Source organism: Notechis scutatus, chromosome 5, assembly GCF_049901735.1.
Source record: "Notechis scutatus isolate UNSWTSFEM ecotype Mainland chromosome 5, rNotScu1.2, whole genome shotgun sequence".
Taxonomy (NCBI): domain Eukaryota; kingdom Metazoa; phylum Chordata; class Lepidosauria; order Squamata; family Elapidae; genus Notechis; species Notechis scutatus.
In genome coordinates, this window is record NC_142013.1 from 48,277,725 (window position 1) to 48,298,499 (window position 20,775).

The window sequence follows — 20,775 nt, forward strand, 5'->3', positions numbered from 1 at the left end:
GTCATTCAGTTGGTATCCTGCCTAAACTGGCATTCTGCCTAAGCTGGCATCCTGCCTAGAACTCACAGTTTTCTACTTTCTAGCCTGATGTCTTAATTGCTACACAAAATTGCCTCAAAAATGGACTTGGTCCCATTGTTGTTTCCTTGAAAAGATTTCAGATGCTCCCTTCACATCAACTTGTCCTGTTGTCAAACATGTCTCCTCCAGTGTTTTCACGCGTTCACCTAAAATGATGTAGTATTGAGATTTCAGGCATGAGATTCTCTCAGGACAATACTTGGGAATGAATGGTCCTACTTACTTCACACTATAAATTTGCAACCATGAGTTTTTGTCTAGATTCAGTGCCAATGCTGCCTATAATGATAAAATCTGCAATCAAAGCAATCAAAGGAATAAAAGTTTTAGACATTTTATTGGATTACAATTGTTAATCACATTGCAGAAAAAAATGACTTTGCAGTCTTTTTAAATAACCCATATTGAACAGACATAATATAAAAAATAGAGATGAAAAAGACAAAAATGAAGAATGTTTCCATCCATGATAAAAAATACTGAACAGAATCTGTATAGTGAGATAGCTCTGCTATTTATCTCCCTTGAAATCTTTAGGATGTTTTATAGTCATCTGAAGCCATATTGCCTTAATAGATTTATTTGAGTCCAGCCAGCATGAACACAAAATCAGCAGTTACAGCCTGAAGAAGACAATTAGGCCTTCCAGGAACTGAACTTAGCTTCTCTAGTATATTGCCTCTGTCTAAGTAAAAACACAACTTTTCCAAGTCCCTGAAGTTGCATTTCATATCTTGGAATGATTACTGAATTTTATTTGATTGACTAAAACCAGGATCCAATCTGGGTCAGTCACTGGGAGGCTTTGTCTTCTAAGCTTTCAGATTCATGCTGGAGCCTATCTTCAGGCAACTTCTTTGTGTACAAACTCTGTGTACAGAGAAGTTCCCTGTGTACAGACTCTGTGTACAGAGAAGTTCCCTGAGGATGGGCTCCAGCATGAGTCTGAAAGCTATTCAGAATAACAGAGCTGGAAGGGACCTTGGAGGTCTTCTAGTCCAACCCCCTGACAAAATCTTTGGTGACTGACTCAGGTTGCCTCCTGCAACATCATCCTGGGACATATATATTCACTTTCATATGTGACTAAAGCCGGTTCAAACAAAGAAAAAGGAAAGACTTTCTTCTAAGACGGTCTGAATCTCCAGTTCTGGAAGACATTGTTTGAGGAAATCAAGAATCTTACTGAGCAGACTAGCAAAAACATTGACAAATATCTATTGAAAGATACTTACCAGCTTCCTTGTCCTACTTCTGGAAATTTTATAAGGCTTTATGGCAATCCTAATCACTTGGGATGGTCTGACAGAAAATTATATCAATCCTTTTTTGTCTCTCCCTCCATCATGCTATCTATATCTCTTTCCATCCTTTTTTTCTATTTCCCTATCCTTTCCCTTTCGACATATAAAATCCCATCAATTATATATAGCTAGGTTTTCATGTATGATTTGCAAATGTTAGTTTTCTATAACTCTTTTAAGGGCAGGCTGTTTAATTAATTTACACTCTGGACATAATATCTTAAATAATTATCACATAAAATATGTTTCAGAAATACCAGGACATGGGTCTTAAGAAATATAGGACTGGGAAGAGATATATAGAAAAACATTTTTTTAACAAAAGTTAAAAAAAGGAAATACTGTATTGCTTGCTCAGCATGTGAACAAATAAGATAAACTTATATGTTAGCATATTATTAGATGTGTATTACACATAAATATTTTCAAAATATATTCTATTTTTTGAGTCTATAAAATAGATATGCATTATATGATGATTTATGAAAGCCTTTCTCCTTAGTTCACAAAGAGCAGAAGGAAGAGGAGGAGGAAAAACTGAGGGGGAGAGAGAGAAAAGGAGAAAGAGAGAGAGTTCTTTATAGTCTGCTATCTCATGAAGGGATTCATTTCATTAGAAAATTTCTTGCCATGCTTCAATGTCAAGTCTGAGATCTGAGTAAAGCAACTGAAACAGAGAATGATTATGAAGCCACACAAAGAGTGAATACAGAGTGTTAATAAAAAATACTGAATGAAAAGGCTTTTCCATTAGCAACCATCTTGTCTGTATTCGTGTTTGCTGTATCAAACAAGGAATCTATCAGAAATCTGCTCTGAAAGCCTGGATATATTTTAGTTTTCTCCTGAAAAAGAAAAGCATCGTGCTTGGCATAATATGCCATTATTATGGTATAAAGAAGAAGAAACGTACAGATATCTCTTTTAGTGTATGATACATAAACAATTGTTCCTGTCATTGGTATGTGTAGATTCTCTGTTTAACACTCTGTAAAAAATGCATCAGCATTTATATTACAAAAGTAGCTTAGTCTATTTTTGTGATGCACAAGAATGAAAATACTGTAAGACCCTGACTATGTTTTACATTATTTTATATTATTTTATAATCTACTTTCAACATTGAACAGCAAGTTCACATTCTCACTGTGCAAAATGATTACCAAATGAAGAGCAAAAAGGGGCTGATAAATTTTGGTACCTTTTGGCCAGTATGATAGAAGTGAATCAGAGGTTTTAACAAGGCATATTCATAATATTCTATGTAAAATAAGGTCTCCAACCTAAAAAAACATCTTGGAAATAAAAAGAGCATATTAGCATGTTATCTAAGAGTTATATGCATCATACTGACATATTCAGCAAATACAGTGGACTTTGTCTCAGTAAAATTGAGGAAGGAGAACCAACACAAAATGTGGGTTTCTGTTTTATTATGAGTCACCCAAAAATTATTGTATTATTCAGAAATTGATAAAAAAATGGCCACAGTCCAATCCTTAACCTGATTTTGGTTTACAGTTAGTGAAGACTCATTTTTGGTACAAAAAGAAAAATTTTCTCTATATCCTCCTTTTTAAAAAAAAAAAAAAAAAGGTTTGCTGTCTTTTTACTGAATTCAAGATTAATAACACCATCTCCAACTGTAGACATTCTTTCTTTAAATGATTAAAGTGATATTAATGTCAGTGGTGATAGTGATAATGATAATATCCCAGCAACTCTAATTTATTTCATTTCTTTTCCCAAGCCCCATTAGATTATAGCCTTACCTTCCACTGTTTATTCTGAGCATCCTTGTGAATTAGACCTTAAATTAAAATTAATCTTTTGGCATTTCTCACAAAGACTAATATTCAAGTAACTAAATTAACATGTCAACAACTAAAGCTTCAATCTGGACAGCATGAGCCAAGCAACAACATAAATATTTCTGCTTACTAATTCAGTCATTTTTAAATGTTTTATATGCATTCATATGTGGGGTAGAATTAAATACATTATTGGGTTCAACAGAGAAAATAATAAATAATAGTGACCTATTATTGCATTTAAACTGCTTGGCTATTTTAACTTGTTCAGAACAGTAGCATAAAACATAATAATAATGGAACTAGAGTGAATACATTAATCATTTTCAACCTGTTAGCTGTTGTTATTGGGAATATATATAGATATAGAACATTTACTTTAGATCGTATTTGATTTCATGTAGCCAATATAATTGTTACAAGTAATTTTTAATTATAGCAATGAATACATTTTCATCAAACAGAATTAGTTATATCATTCAGATAAAATAATATTTTAAAAATCATACACATAGGAACTTCCTGTTTGCAAGGCTTCTGCGGTGGCAGGAATCCGCAATCGTGCGCGGTTCCTGCTGCGCTCGCCACCGAAGCGCCTCCAATCCAGCTGGATCTGGAGGATATGGTTGCCCCGTAGAGGCAACCGAAGATAGAGGAGATCCGGGTAGGGGTTTGGGGGTATCGCAAACCCCCTCCTCAGCCGGCTAAACTCCTTTTTCCCAAGGCGGTGGAGCGGCGGTCAGCAATGGCCGCCACAAAGAAGCCTGAAGCCTGGTAAGATTGCACAGGAGGAAGTTGGAGAAAGTGAAAGTTTTTTGGCTGAACCAGGACAACAAGGAACTTTTAAACACCCTGGAATTTTAATTGCTTGAATGATACATTGTTTCCTAAGAAGACTGGAAAGCGGCGGAAGAAAATTGAAAGGGAAAGTTATTTTCTCTCACTCTCCCTCCCCATGGAAATAGCTGGTGGAAATCGGAAAAACCTGCTTGGGCACAGAAGGTAACTAAACTTGAAATTTAAAGCCAAGGGGATAAAAGATTTCTGAACATTGGAATTAAAAACTAAAACTTTTTTTGCTATAAGTGGGAGGGAAGAGGTAAAGAACTTATTTTAAGATTGTACTGAAGGAGACTGCTTGGAGTTTATAAGACCAGAAATAAATGGCAATAAGACTTCTAAAAATTACTTTGGAACTGTGTAATTGAACTCTACCCCAGGAAGAGAAAATATAAAAAGAAGAAAGTGCTAAATGAAACAATTGGTTCTGATTTGGATTGCTTTGTGACTTTGGGATTTTTGGGAACTATTTCTTGAAAGATTAAAAACATTTGGGTTGTTCTTAAGAAAAAAAATGGCATTATCTGTTGAGGAATTGCAAATGGAATTTCAAAAGCTAAAAGAAGAGGAACAAGAAGGCAAGGGCTCTTCTGGATCTATTTTTCACTTTTTAGAAATGGCGATTTCTACCTACCAAGAAATACAACAAGAAGGCTGGGATGAAGTATATATGGCAAGGTAAGAAAGCGAGAATAAAGCTAAAACTCTTACAAGATGCTAGAATTAGAGGAGGTTTTGGTTTGCCTAATTGGGAGTTGTACTATCAAGCTGCAAATTTGATGTGGGGCAAGGAATGGATAACATTAAGAAAGACCAGATTGTTGACATTAGAAGGTCATGATTTGCTGTTGAGTTGGCATGCCTTTTTATGGTATAAGGGAACTAAAACACAGGGTTATTTTAGAAGACATTATATACGGGAGTCTTTGTGGCTAAATTGGGAGAAGATCAAAAGACAATTATGGTGGTTTGACATTGAAATGAGACACAGGGAACTGTCTCTGAGAAAATGCCAACCCTGAGAGAACTCAGGTAGCAGTATTTATTGAGAAAAAACACAAGCAAAATATACAGTATGCATATTCAGAAAACAATGACCTCAACAGGAGATTACTTCACCAGCATGAGAACACACAATCTTGGAAAGTCCCAGATGTTACCTTGCTAGGGTGAGATCATTCAGCCACGGAAAGTCTCATGGGAAAGTTTGGAAAGTCCCATGAGAAAGCACAACTGTGTATCTTGTACCTTGAACTTTCACCCATTTTCCTATTCCTTCTAAACTGGCAGAATCAAAACAGAATGAGGCACTCTGAGCAAAGATACTCCTACCCCCACCAAGAATGCCCACATCTCCCTAGACTTACTGCTAGTATTCAAAGGCCTTACAGAAAATGATAAAATGATCAATAAAATATATTACCACATTCCCTCCTTTTTTATTTATTCAAAGATAGGGGTGTTTTAGTGGCATAGTACACAGTTCCCTCATGACCTGATCCCTCACGCCGGAAGACTGAGGTACACATTTGTAATAGATTAGGAATACATTGAATAAAACAACATAATAAGATACATATAGCAATAATAATAACAACCCCTTGCAATAAGGAGCGAAACCATGATCCATCAGGAAGCCAGGACCATAGACTGTCCCAGAATGATGCATTAAACCCATCGGCTCCAGATTGATGCTGAGCAATACGATCTTCCATGTCCTGAACAGTTTTTGTAATGTTTGGCTCATAATTATGTATAAAAACACAACAATGCGAATGAATTAAAGCACAAACTCCTCCTTGAGCAGCTAACATAATATCTAAAGCATATCGATTTTGCAAAGTAACTGTACAATTTCAGACATTTCTACATTAATCATCTTAATATTCTTTATAGTATCATTAAACATAACAACAGTAAAATTATTTAAAATATGAATATCCCTATAGTTCATAGCAATTCCCAAAGGCGGGATAAGACCTCGAGAAATTTGTGTCCATAGATTACCTCCCATGGTTAGGATCTGGAATTGCTCTGTTGTAGCACAAGACAACTGTTTTCTCAGGTTGCATTCTTTATTAAATCTTTTTCCTCAAAAGGCACTCCATGCAATGTTAGTCCTTCTCCCACTCTCCCAGGAAGGTGCATACACAACCAACAATTGGTGATGTTCAAGTTTTTGGCAGTTGTGCGCAAATCTTTAATGTAATTATTATCGGTCCACAAATCATCGCCCAAATCTCCGGCACGCTGAACATGCTGTCGCTGCTCTCTCCGCACCCGAGCAGCCCAGGACAGATTAGGCAGAATCAGCAGGATCAGGAACCACAGATGCGCCATCCTGCTGTTCCGAAACTTCCTTCACAGGTGCCTGCGAATGATCAGGCCGAACACACCGACCAGGAACCCAACGAATTTGACCAAGATGTTCAACTGCTGCATAACCACGTCCCCACGTTATCAGCTCAGCAGGAACCCATGCTGGATCCGGAAGAAACCGCACCAACACCCGAGGTCTCACCGCATCTGTAGAAGGAGAAGAAAAATGCCTGCTGGCCGCGCCGCAGGGGGTTACCAGACAAATTTAAAAATTTAAAGTATATAAAGCTAGATTTAATTGATCTTGAATCGCCGGAAGCCCCAGGAGCTTCCCTCCTTTTTTATTTAATTTAGTTAACATGGTCTTGAGCGTGGAGTTCCACAGACCATTGTTTGCAAAACTGATCAAAACCGGTGCTCCGATAAGCCGCACCATTATCAGTTTTTAAAGTTTTAGGTGTACCAGCAACTGAAAAAGTCTTCATGCAATGATTGATGACATGTTTAACCATCTCACCTCTTTGAGGGGTAGCCATTAAAAATCCTGAGTAAGTATCCACAGTTACATGTATATATTTCCAGGCGCAAATGGCGGATATTGAGTAACATCCATTTGCCAAATCATTGAAGGTTTCAACCCTCTGGGGTTAACTCCCATAGGGATATTCGTGCCCTGCTTTGAACAAGTTGGACATTGTTGAATTATGGCAGCAGCTTCTGCAGTAGTAAGTTTAAATTGCTGTGCCAATGCTTTAGCGTTTTGATGAAAATAACTATGACTGTCCCATGGCTGGACAGTGAGGACTGAAGTTACAGCACTGTCAGCTTTGGCATTACCTTGTGATAAAATTCCAGGCAAATTACTATGACTACGAATGTGAGCAACAAAACACACATTCACACGCTGCTCCAAACATCCTTGTAAAAGCAAAAGCAATCTTAAAATATCAGGTGATATTCCAGGAGACAAATAAGAACCTGCTACAAAGGGTAACAAATTATACACATACAATGAATCTACTATTAAATTAAAATCCTGATTGTGAAAATTTTGAAAAGCCAAAACTACAGCAGCAAGTTCTGCCTGCTGGGCAGACTTCTGCTCTGATGTCACTTTTGTATGCCAAATTCCAGATTTATCTTTCCAAACACAAGCACCAAAAACTTTCCCTCCATCAGTAAAAACTGTAGGAGCATTTGATATGCCCAATGGTATCCTTTCTTACATTTCGGGCACACTGATTTAGGACGAACACCCTGTCCCATTGATCTCTTATTCTGCTGACTTTGACCTCCTCCAGGAGCCCGACATTGCGCTTTAAAATGTCCAGGCTTCCCACAATTGAAACAATTCCCCTTTTGAGCATGTCCTGTTTGTAAAGCCAGAGCTAAAGTTTCCATGTTAAAAGACTGACTCCCTACCTTTCTACATGCATTAATCAAATCTGCGATTTCTCTCTCCCCACTTGCTATAAGTGGATTTAAAATCTTTTTGCAATCTGTGTTAGCTTGTTCTACTGCTAACTTAAAAGCAACTCTTTCTGGGCGAATTGATTATCAATTTGTCTTTCAATAGCCAATTTCAATCTGCTAATGAAATTTTCATAGGGTTCATTGTTCCCTTGTTTGATGTTAGTAAAGGTCTTCTCACCACCTTCGCCGTCAGGGAGAGACCCTATGGCTTGAAAAATTATTTGTGGGAGAAGAACGAACCCCTCATCAGGCATACCATCTCTCTGTTGTTCCACTGTTGTAAAATTACCAGCTCCGTAAAGCTGATCTGGGGTAACATTTGCTGTTCCCCTCTGGACTGCCAGCTGTCTCCATTTCTGATCTAACACCAAATATTGAGCTGGAGTTAAAATCATATTCAACAGAGCTTTCCAGTCAGCCGGAATCATTTTATTTCCATAACCAACTGCTTCTAACAATGCCTGAGTATATGGCGTTCTAACACCATATTCTTTTGCTGCTTGCTTAACTTCCCTCAAAATTCTGAGCTGTAAAGGCTTCCACTCCCGCCGCAGTTTAATGCAGCATCCATGACAATTTCCACTGGATTAAGTTGAACTTCTACTCCAAACTCCACCAAATCATCTCCTGATAGTTCCCCTCTATTCTTTGCTTCTTGAATAGCTGCAGTAACTGCATCCACCTGAACCCTTAAAGGTAAACTCTTATCCTCTGACAAAGTATTGCTAGCGCCGGACAGTTCCCCAGATTTATCTGGAGGTGCTGTCGGTGGCAACTAAGCGTACCGCATGGTAAAGCGGCAAACCTTCTTCGGGGGTGATAGGAGCGGTTGTTCATAAGTAGCTAATGCATCCATAATCACTCTCCAGGTTAACAAAATTGAAGAAGGGGCACGGGGTTCCTCGTGCAAAAATTTCCCTATCTTTTTCCAGGACTCTACTTTAATACTACCTCCCTCCGGATATGACTTAATATTTTTCCAAACATACTGTAGTAAATCCTCAATTTCTTTCTTTCCTACAGCACAACCCCTACTGCCAATTCCAAACCCAAAACTATTCCCAATGATCCCTCTCAATTCCCTGATGTGCTCTTTCTGAGCCTTCGAGAGATCTCCCCCATACTCACGAAAAGAATCTATCTTCGTCCAGCGAAGAAGATGAGGGCCAGTCGACGTCCGCGACGATGAGTATAGGATGCGGGAAACGTATAGCCTTCAAGCTATCACGTCGGGGTCACCATTTATGGTGGTTTGACATTGAAATGAGACACAGGGAACTGTCTCTGAGAAAATGCCAACCCTGAGAGAACTCAGGTAGCAGTATTTATTGAGAAAAACACAAGCAAAATATACAGTATGCATATTCAGAAAACAATGACCTCAACAGGAGATTACTTCACCAGCATGAGAACACACAATCTTGGAAAGTCCCAGATGTTACCTTGCTAGGGTGAGATCATTCAGCCACGGAAAGTCTCATGGGAAAGTTTGGAAAGTCCCATGAGAAAGCACAACTGTGTATCTTGTACCTTGAACTTTCACCCATTTTCCTATTCCTTCTAAACTGGCAGAATCAAAACAGAATGAGGCACTCTGAGCAAAGATACTCCTACCCCCACCAAGAATGCCCACATCTCCCTAGACTTACTGCTAGTATTCAAAGGCCTTACAGAAAATGATAAAATGATCAATAAAATATATTACCACAGACAATGTTATTTGAAAATTCCAGTTTGGTTATCGACCATTGAAGCATTTTCCTATCCTATAATTTATAAGAAGGAACAAACAGTTAGATATGGGGAAATATTGGAGGAAAAGGGTGAACTTAAATCGATGCAAAATCTAGAGGAACAAGGTATAAAGATGAATTGGTTTTCATATGCGCAAATACATTCAAGGTATGATGAAGATTCTAAAACAGAGGGATTTTATGATAAACTGACTGATCTAGATAAGATTTTGACAGGTACTGATGAAAAGGTGATTAAAAAATTATACGGTTATTTACTAGGAATTAAACTAGAGGAAGAACAAGTTAAAGAAACTATGATTGCTTGGGGGAAGAATTTTGGATATGGGATTGATTTAGAGAAATGGCAAAAATTGTGGTCTCAAAATTATAAAATGACAATGTCAATAGCTTATAAAGAAAATTTGTATAAGATGTTTTACAGGTGGCACTTTTCCCCGACAAGAATAGCAAGAATGTTCAAGAATAAATCTGAAAAATGCTGGAAATGTCATCAGATACCTGGCTCATATTACCATATATGGTGGACTTGTGAGGACGCTAGAAAATACTGGACTAAAATTCGCATGTGGTTGGAAAAATGACAAAGAAACACATAGATTTGAAACTAGAGATCTTTTTATTGGGAATCTTACCTGATACATACAGTAAAGACTTGAAATATCTGATTGTAAATGTATTAACAGCAGCTAGGATTGTATTTGCTAAAAATTGGAAAATGAGAAAATACCATTGCAGGAAGAAATTATTAAGAAAATATTGGAATGTGCTGAAATGAGTAGATTGACATTTGAAATTAGAGAACAAGAGGATAAACAATTCTATAAAATTTGGGACCTTTTCTATCAATGGTTGGATGATAAAATACAATAATAGAATATTTGGAATTTTAGATAATAAGGAATATATAAAAAGATATTTTTTCTTTTCTTTGTTATTTGATATCATATCTATAAAATGTTTTTAGGATAGATTTGGTATGACTATATGATGTGTTATAAAATAAACTAAGTAAATTATAGTTATCTTGTAAAGTATTAATGAATAAAATTATAGTCAAATGATTGTTTAATAGTGATACTAGGATATATAATTTTTGATTGATAATATGAGTTATTATGTAACGTAACTGTAATTGAGACTACGAAATGAATGCACAAAAACTGGTGAACCAACCGACACACTGTTTGTATATATTTATGAAAGAAAGCTGATGTTTTTATGTTTTGTTTGTTTTGTTTGTTTTTAAAAACTAATAAAATTGTTTTCAAAAAAAAAAAGAAGAAGAAGGCTGGGATGAAGGAGAAGAAGCCATCTTTAATGGACAGACAATCCTACTTGAGGAAGAAAAGAGAAAGGGGGGAAAGAAAATGGAGAATTCAGAACTTAAAAAAGCAACCAAGAAAGGGAAAAATAAGATGAAAAATTGATACAATGTCAGAAAGCAACAGAAAAGAGAAACACAACAGAGAGGGAAGATTAAGAGAGGGGAGTTTGAGAGATGGGGGGCAAAAAGACTAGAATTGATAAGAAAGGAAGGGAAAAAGGAAAGAGAAGTCATAAAGGTTTAAAACAAGATGTTAAAAAACAGGTTTTTTTCAGAGACAAAGGGTAAATTATAATTTAAAAAATGATTCTGCAAAAGTACATAAGATTGTATTGTAGATATTAGTATTTGAAATCGAGTTAGAAAACTGAAATATTATATGAGTTAATAATGCATTAAAGGGAATGTATAAAAATGTTTAAGATTTAACAATAGAGTTTAACTTTCTATGGAATATTGTTTTTACTATCTTATAAACTTAATTCTCTTTTTTTTGTTTGTTTTATTATTCTAAAATATAATACTTAGAATGTACTAAGCAGAATCAGTATGGAATGTATGTATTATTTTAAGTGTTAAATTTAGGGGAAAGATAAAAAGTTGTCATACTTCAACCAGTGATTACAGGAGAAATATTGTATTAGAAAGAAAAGATAAATAGATAATTGAAAGAGAACGGACAAAAGATGCAAGTATAATTATCCAAACTGAGATGAAATAAATAAAATAGAATTAAGAGAGTGAATGAAGAGAGAAAATATATAGAAAATATAGAATGTTAAATAAGATATGAAATAGTATATTAAGTGAGCATGAATTTGATTTATGTCTGTACAAAAAGATGTAACCCGGGGTAAGCCGCTTTCCAAAAAGAAGTTTTATGTATTTATGTTTTGTGTTTTGTTTGTCTATGTTTGAATTAATAAAACGCTAGAAGAATGTTGGAAGAGAATAACGAAATTGTAAATAAGACAGATGGATACAATGAATATATACAATCCAAGGCAAAAGAAATATAATTGAATAGAAGGAAAGGGAGAAATAAAGAGAAGTTGGGAAAAGATATGAAGTTGAACAGATAAGATAAATATACATATTAAACTGTGCTTGTATGGAAAAATCATACACATAGAACTAGTTTGGTTTAATGGTTAAAGCATCAAGCTAAAATCTTAGAAAATATTATTTGCATTTTGCCTTCAATACTGCATCAGTTGGGTGACCGTGGGCAAATTACTCTGTCTCGGCTCTAGGAAGGAAGTAATGGCGATCATTTTTTAAAAATTTGCTAAGAAAACTGCAGAGACATGCTAAGGCCGTCTCCAGAAGAAAAACCCACTGAAGGCACATACACAAAATATTCATTAGTAACATCCCACTTTATTGGATTCATGATTGAACAGACAAATCTTTGTATTCTTGACTTTCATTTAATAATAATTCATAACACTTTCAAGGACATTTAAGGAATTTTTTAATCCTATACATGTCCTTATCTTTTATTCTAACCTAGTCAAATAACCCATTATTCACTTGTACCATAAATACAATTTACCTAAATACATGAATTTGGACAGACTATTTTTGACTTCAAGTAGTCAGTTTTATTTATCCTGAATTAATTGTTTATTCTTAAAGTCCACAGAACTTGTAATACTCATAACCATGTCCATAATTCTGCATTCTCTTTCATCAGTGGTGGGATTCAAATTTTTTTACTACCAGTTCTGTGGGCTTGGCTTGGTGGGCATGGCATGGCTTGGTGGGAGTGGCTTGGTGGGCATGACAGAGGAAGGAAACTATAAAATCTCCTTTTCCACCCTACTCCAGGGGAAGGTTACTGAAAAATCCCATTCCCTCCCCACCTCATTAACCTACTTTCCAGCTCCGTTCTCCTGTGCAGGGCAACAAAAGAAGACCCAGCAAATCAGCTGGGACTCAGGAGGCAGAGAATAGATGGGGGCAGGGCAAGTCAGAGGTGGTATTTTCTGGTTCTCTGTACTACTCAAAATCTCCACTACTGGTTCTCCAGAACTGGTTAGAACCTGCTGAATACCACCTGTTGTGGCTCCGGGTCTGGATTCTGCTCCTGTGGCTGATATGAGTTCAAGTGAGGAGGACATGGCAGAAAAATATGAGCCGGCATGGCTCAGTGATTGGAATAGTAACCAGGATGAGGAGATGGATGTAACAAAGGAAGACAGACCTGAAGTATTAGAATTGTCAGGACCTTTAACCTCCTCTGGTTCTTTATCTGATCAGCAGCTGGGAATGGCTGACAGGGAAGGCATGAGAGAGTCTTCTAGTGGAGATGAGAATTTGGAAAACTTGTGGTTAAACGTAAGGAACAGAAGGAGACTAAGGAGACAAACCCAGTTAGAAAGAAGGAGGAGAGCGAGCCAATAATTAGGGAAATTAGCACGTTGCCTAAGTGAATAAAAGGACAAAGCTGGGCTGGTAGAATTCGCCAGAAGCAAAGTGACTAATTGAGAGTGAAGGCGTTACAGCAGAAGCTCTGAGGCTTGAGATTTATTGCCACGACAGGTTTGCCGGACAGAGTAAAGATTTATGCTGTGGATGGGGATTTATGCCAGCCGTTATCTTGTGGGACATTGTTTTGTTTGAATTACTTTTTGTTTTGCTCGCTTGAATTTGAAGGGGAGTCATAACAACCACCCCTGTCATTCATTACTTTCTATAAACTAGAGGTCAGATTTTCATAACCATAGATTGTTACAAGATATATTATTGGTTTAATTTGTCTGATCTTTGACATCATTCAAGTGTCATCCTTCTATCCTATGTTTTTCTATGAGGATTGATTTACCTAATACAGTATCTACATTATCCTTAAATGCAAAAAAAAATAAAAAAAATTAGAATATCATCTTAAACTCAGAAGCATCAATTTCATTCCCATTAGATTGAACGACAGTGTATTTTTATTCTTAATATTTAACAATAATTCAGTTTTTTTCCTGTCATATTTATTTATTATTTCAAGTTCAAGGCTGTCTGACTAGAGTTTAGTTTAATAAAAAAAGAAAAAACAATATATAACTGGAAGACTGAATCAAAAACATAAACAGATACTTAAGCACCATCCTAACTCTAACCCTAGGACTGTGAGAATGTCAAGGTCTTTAATAATATGAGAAATATCAAAACAATGTGAATAATATGGATCTCCAGGGGATAACTGTTCTGTCTCACTTTTCTTCTTTCCCAAAAGATGAAAGAATACAAACTCACACAAACACAGGCAGGCAAGCCGGCTCGGATTTCACAGAGCTAATTCTTTGGAACTGATAATATCCTTGGCATTCCAACATGCTTTGCCTGCCAAGTCCGAACTGATAACAAATAAAAATCTACTCACAGAAAATTACAAGGCAGTCCACAAAAATCATTCACGAAGAAAATCTGAAGTAAGATTAAACTTTGTCCCGTACAAAGTTCCAGCCGAAAACACACCCACTTTTATCCCCTGTGGGGTGTGGCTCAATGACTCAGCTCACTCTCTGACCCTCCCACGCCTCCTATGTTGCTGCTCACGTTTCTCCCTACAACGCTGCTTAGGATCAAGCCAACACTCTTCCTCTTTACTCCCTGTCAGGGGCTGCTCCGATATGCCTTCCTCCTGATTAATCTCAGGCTGTTCCTCTCGGTTGTCTGATGAAACCTGAGGCATTATCAGGGAGGAAGGCATTCCCAGTTCCTCCTCCTCATCTTCCAGGTCTTCTTCCTCTGACAGCATTGGCTCGGGAATTGGGGCCACAACAATAACACTGTATAGGCAGGAGCCATCACTGAGAAACTATACATTTTGCAAGGCATCTTGCAAGGTGACACTATTTATCCAATATAATCTCACCCAATTTGTTATCATCAGACAGATAGAAACATTCAGAGATAGACCATCCCTCAAATAGCAAAGCCATGAAGGGCTTTGTGAGTGCAACCACCATCATGAATTGTGCTTGAAGTCTACTGATCGTCAGTGCAGCATTTAAAGCAATGGGTACAGGCATACATGCCACAATACTTTGAGTTACTGCATACATTACTGTGCTCTGGATCAGCAGTAGCGGCAGAGGAAATTACAGGTGCTCAATTGTAAAGTGACCAGGACATGAATAACTGTCTGAAGGACTAACTCAGGGTTGACACCAAGGACCCCTCATATTTGAAAGACTTCCTGATCAAGCAAAAAGCACAACAGGGCACCAGATAAACCTGTGCAAAGTCCCCCTTGGCTATAGCTGTCACCTGCTCTTCAAGCAAGAGATCTGAATCCAAGAGGACCCCCCAGTTTGTATATTACTAGGAACAATGAATTACATTGCAATTGGTTTTGTATAACTGCATTAATCCCCTTTCCCTTTTGTTAATATTTAAGGAAATTTTTACATAAAACCTACCTTAATTTGTATACTTTATTAAAATATATTGAAATAGAAATATTTAAATGAAGCATATTTAAAACCATAAGAGACTTGATGCAGTCCAGGCTCTGTATACACTGTTCATTTCTGCCAACAGTGTTTGTCTTTTATCTAAATATTGTTCACTATTGACAAATAGCTTTTTTCAAAATAAGATGTATGGTGTTTTGGTCCTCTTTTGATTCTACCATCTGTTGCCACTAACCATTAGTCAGAGTTAGAGAATCCTCAGTCTGAGTTTTAAAGGCTTCTTAGGCTATAGATTTTAATATTGTTACTTAGTATATGTTGCTCAGACATATTGCCAGAGTGGAATGTTTCTGTTCTGATTGCCATACTTCTAACTTATCAAGACAGATATTTCATGGAAGAAAAGGGAGATATCCCATAGTAATTTCACATAATAATGACACTTCATTTCCACCATCAAACTTTGACTACATTGTGTATTTTTTATATTGAAACAAGATAGAGACAGCTCATAAATTAAAAGTAAACATATATTTTCAGTACAAGACTTAGATTTGAGATAAAACAATTCTATTATTACAATTTTATGTTATTCTTCATGGTCATTAAGTGCATTATTCTTTATTTCTTGATAAATTTCAAATGTTAGGAATATAATTCAAATTAAGTCAGAGTATCTTTTTCCAATCAATATTAACAAAGTTAATATTGTTAATCAATGACCATCTCCAACAAATATTTTATAACAACAACAACAACAACATGGGGTGCCGCCTTGACGTAGCGGAGGAATTAACTGTTAATTAATTAAATGGAGCTGAGAGCTGTGCTGGCAGTAGTGCAAACTACCAGCAGGTCCAACCATGTCAGAGAGGTATCGGCCGAGGAGCAGAACTGAGTGCACCCAACAACCCATGCAATTATGGTGAAACACAACCAAATGAAGCCTATACCAGCTCGGCCGTTGCCTGGGTTAACAAGGATCCGCGTTGGGTGTTGGGGAACCTGGGCATCCATCAACAAGTGGGCTACAGGCCATGGGTCCTATAGCTGAGCAACCAGGCATGGGCCTTCAGGGCTACCGGAAGCTGAACAACCTCAGAAGTGGCAGAAATACACTATGTCAGAGAACCGCACTGTGATGAAATGCTACTACAAAGCAGAATCAGAAAAACAAGGCTACCTAAAAAGGATGTACAAATTATGGAAACAAGAATACCCAGACTCAAGGATAACTGAATTATGATTAGCCGATCAGGACGATTCATCACTCGAAACAAAGTGCTCAGTGAAGTCGAACTTGAAATATGGAAAATTTTTGAAATGGGAACACAGACTGCTGAACAGCAGACTGTTGAAGTGGCAGCAGAAAATACTCCAATAACATCTGGAGCAATGAACAACCTGAATTCGAAGAAAATGCAGATATTTTGCAAGAACAGGAACAGCAAGGGCCTGAAGTCACCATTGAAACACCAGGAGTACTCAATGCAAGGCAGCAAGAACTGAAAGCTAAAATTTTGGCACATGCTACATCAAATGCAGAAAGAAGAAGGCTTCCAACTTTGAAGACTGTGCCTAGAAAACATTTGGCACCATTGATGATAGATGTGAATTATGCACTTGCAACAGTCCAGATAACATAAATTGAACAAACAAAACAGCTTGCCTATAGTACAGAAGTCATAGTAACTGAAGAACTGGGGATTCAACAGCCGCAGCCCCCTAGAGAATCAACTGGAAAACCACAGTGGAAAATCAGGTTGGAGTTGAAAATCAAGAGCCTGCGAGAAGATGCAAGCAACTTGAATAATTTGCAGTAGAAAAAGCTGAAGAACAGCAAGATCAAGAAACATCTGATAAAAAATATGGGCTCAGCACAAGAAAAATTGATGAAGCATTGGAAATTGTGAAGCAGCAGATAACAGCAACAGCAAGAAAAATGGAAAGATACAAAGCCAGAGTCATCCAGTACAAACAAAATCAATTGTTCTAATCAGACCAAAGATGGTTCTATCACAGTCTGAATCAGATGGGGGATTCGAAAATTGGAAAACCTGAGAAAACAGCAACTACTCAGTTTTGGAAAGACCTGTGGGAGACTGAGAAATGTTACAACAAAAATGCTGGGTAGATCAGAGACTTTGAGACAAAATTCTCCAAGAACAAAATGGACCAACTGGAAATAACTATGGAAATGATAAGCAACAGAGTTGTTCAAGAACTGGACATCACCTGGCAAAGATCAACTGCATGGCTTTTGGCTCAAATACCTGACCAGCCTGCACAAAAAAATGGCCAAACAATTCAATGAGATGCTGCAGACAAGAAACATCAGTGAATGGTTAACAGCTGGGAAAACCTACTTGATACAGAATGATCCAGCAAAAGGGGCAACACCTGCAAATTACAGGCCAATAAGGTGTCTGCCAACCATATTCAAGCTGCTGACCAGCATCATAGCTGACAGGATCCAGGACTACCTAGAAGCAAATAACATCTTGCCAGTAGAGCAGAAAGGAAATAAAGAAGGAAGTAGAGGCACAAAAGATCAGCTCCTGATCAACAAAATGATTCTAGAGAACTGCAAAAGCCAAAAACCAAATCTGCATGCAACTTGGATTGACTACAAAAAAGCATTTGATTCACTACCGCACAGCTGGATCATCAAGTGCCTGGATGTCATTGCAAATGTGATGAAGCACTGGAAAACAGAACTGTTTATTGGAAGTGAAAGCTATGGACTAGTCAACATCAAAAGAGGAATTTCCAGGGTGATTCTTTGTCACCTCTGCTATTCATCATTGCTATGACACCCCTGTCAACAATTTTACAGAAAACTAACCTGGGTTATCAAACTGCTAAAAATTCACAAAAAAATATCTCACCTGCTGTACATGGATGATCTGACGTTATTCAGAAAATCAGAAATCACTGACCAATACAGTTCAAATTTTCAGCACTGACATCAGCATGGAGTTCAGCCTGGACAAATGCACCACAGTGGCACTGAAGCAAGGGAAGGTCATAGAAAGTGATGGAATCAAAATGCCCAATGGACAAACCATCAAGTGCCACCAACCTGAACCTGGGCATACTGTAACTGAACAATATGAAGCATGGGCAAGTGAAAAATGTGGTCAGCAAGGAATACACTTAAAGGGTCAGAAAACTTCTAAAAAGCAAACTGAATGGCAGTAACACCATCAAGGCTATAAATACCTGGGCCATACCCATCAGATATAATGCTGGGATCGTAAACTGGATGCAGGAAGAGCTGGACAGCCTGGTTAGGAAAATGAGAAAACTGATTACCATACACTATGCACTGCACCTGTGTAGTGACATTGACAGGCTATATTTGCCCAGAAAAGCAGGCAGCAGAGGACTTTTGCAAGTGAAGCAGACAGTTGAAGAAGAGAAGCATGCTCTGGCAGATTATGTGAAAGACAGTGTTGAACCAGCTTTGATGGAGGTCAACAATAGGAAGCTGCTCAAAGTGCAGCAAACCAAGGATCAATATAGGAAAACAGCAATGCAAACTCAGGCTGACAGCTGGTGTAACAAAGCGCTGCATGGACAGTTCCTTAAAAAGATCCAAGGAAAAGACCTGGTTATGGCTCACCAATGGAACACTGAAGAAAGAAACAGAAGGCCTGATTCTTGCAGCCCAAGAACAAGCCACCAGAACGAATGCAATCAAAGCCAGAATAGAAAAATCTGCTGATGACCCCAAATGCAGACTCTGCAAAGAAGCGGATGAAACCATCAATCACATACTGAGCTGTTGTAAGATAATTGCTCAGACTGACTACAAACAATGTCACAACACAGTCGCTCAGATGGTCCACTGGAATTTGTATCACAACTACCATCTGCCTGTAGAAAAGAACTGGTGGGATCATAAGCCTGAAAAAGGGGTCAAAATGAGCATGCAAAACTATTGTGGGACTTCCGAATACAGACTGATAAAGTTTTGGAACACCCCAGATATCATGATTGTGGAGAAGAAAAAAGTGTGGATTGATGACATTGCCATACTTGGTGACAGCAGAATCAATGAGAAACAACTTGAAAAAAATCACCAGATATCAGGACTTGAGAATCAAACTGCAGAGACTCTGGCATAAACCAGTACAGGTGGTTCTAGTGGTACTCGGCACACTGGGTGCTGTGCCTAAAGACCTAGGCAAGTACTTAAAAACAATTGGCGCTGACAAAATCACCATTGGTCAGCTGCAGAAGGCCACCTTACTGGGATCTGTTCACATAATCCGCCGATACATCACGCAGCCCTAAATGCTTGGGAAATTTTTGACTAGTGATTTGTGATACAAAACCCAGCACAGTTATCTCGTTTGCTGTGTACACTGTTGTTTTTGTGAGTAATAACAACAACAACAATAACAATAACAATATTTTTTTTAACTAATGGTTTAGAATTGTTGCTACAGCAATCATCATCAAAATAATTAGAGACACAAATATGATAAATTTCATAGCATGGGGATTTTAATGATTAGCAAATGTATTCCCATACAGAAGGTCTCATGACAACAGTTCATCTCATCAGATATCTTTCTGAAGTCAAATGGAAAAAGTAGAAAATGAAAAGTGAAGTAATGAAAAGAAACATAAGGGGCAATTATTTAGAGGAGAAAAAAAAGGGGTGGGTGGGTAAGAAATGACATCCCTTTTTCTTGTGCATCATGACATTGCAGATATGCATGTAAAGGGAAGAACCTATATGACAAACTTATGTTCATTTTGTCATTATGACAAAATACAAGATACAAGTGATATGATCCATTCAGTTCTATTTGCAGGGGAAATGTCCAGCCAAGCTACACATTGATGTTATTGAATTAAGTGGTGTAGTGCCTCTGAATTTTGGAATTCCTGTTATGCCTATGTAGCACAGGTTGCAATATGTGCATGTAAATATATGTAAGATATATATTGATTTGGTGTGCATTCACCATTCTGACATAAGTTCATAAGGTATTTTGAGCATTGGAAGTTCTGTAATTATGTGAGATAATTGACCAATTGGAACCAACTAAATAGATACCTTTCTAACTATCAATAGGAATATCTAGAGCTTACAGAAATTCAAGTATTGAAATATTGCCTTAGTGTGGTGGTGTAATGTGTTCCTGGATGGGATAAATAATGAATGCTAGGAATGTATATCAAAAGCATATACTAACAAAGTTATACAAAGTATAGATGTCAGCCCAGAAGCATAGCTAATGATACCAATGTTATAGAAAATGGGCAGCAACAAATAGGAAAATATTGGAGATAGGTAAAAAGTTTAGTGTCACTGAAAATCTACCATTTCATACTATGCAGGGGAATAATTCTATATTTTACCAAGAACTCAAGGAAAAAGACAATATAAGTATTTGACAATATAATGTGAGACATCAGGTAGCATTCATCATCCTA

The 20,775-nt window shown here is 37.3% G+C and overlaps 1 pseudogene; it reads left to right on the forward strand.

The window, feature by feature from the left end:
• The first annotated feature begins 17,618 nt into the window (after positions 1-17,618).
• On the forward strand, positions 17,619-19,623 carry LOC148130470 (uncharacterized; annotated as a pseudogene).
• Positions 19,624-20,775: the final 1,152 nt, after the last annotated feature.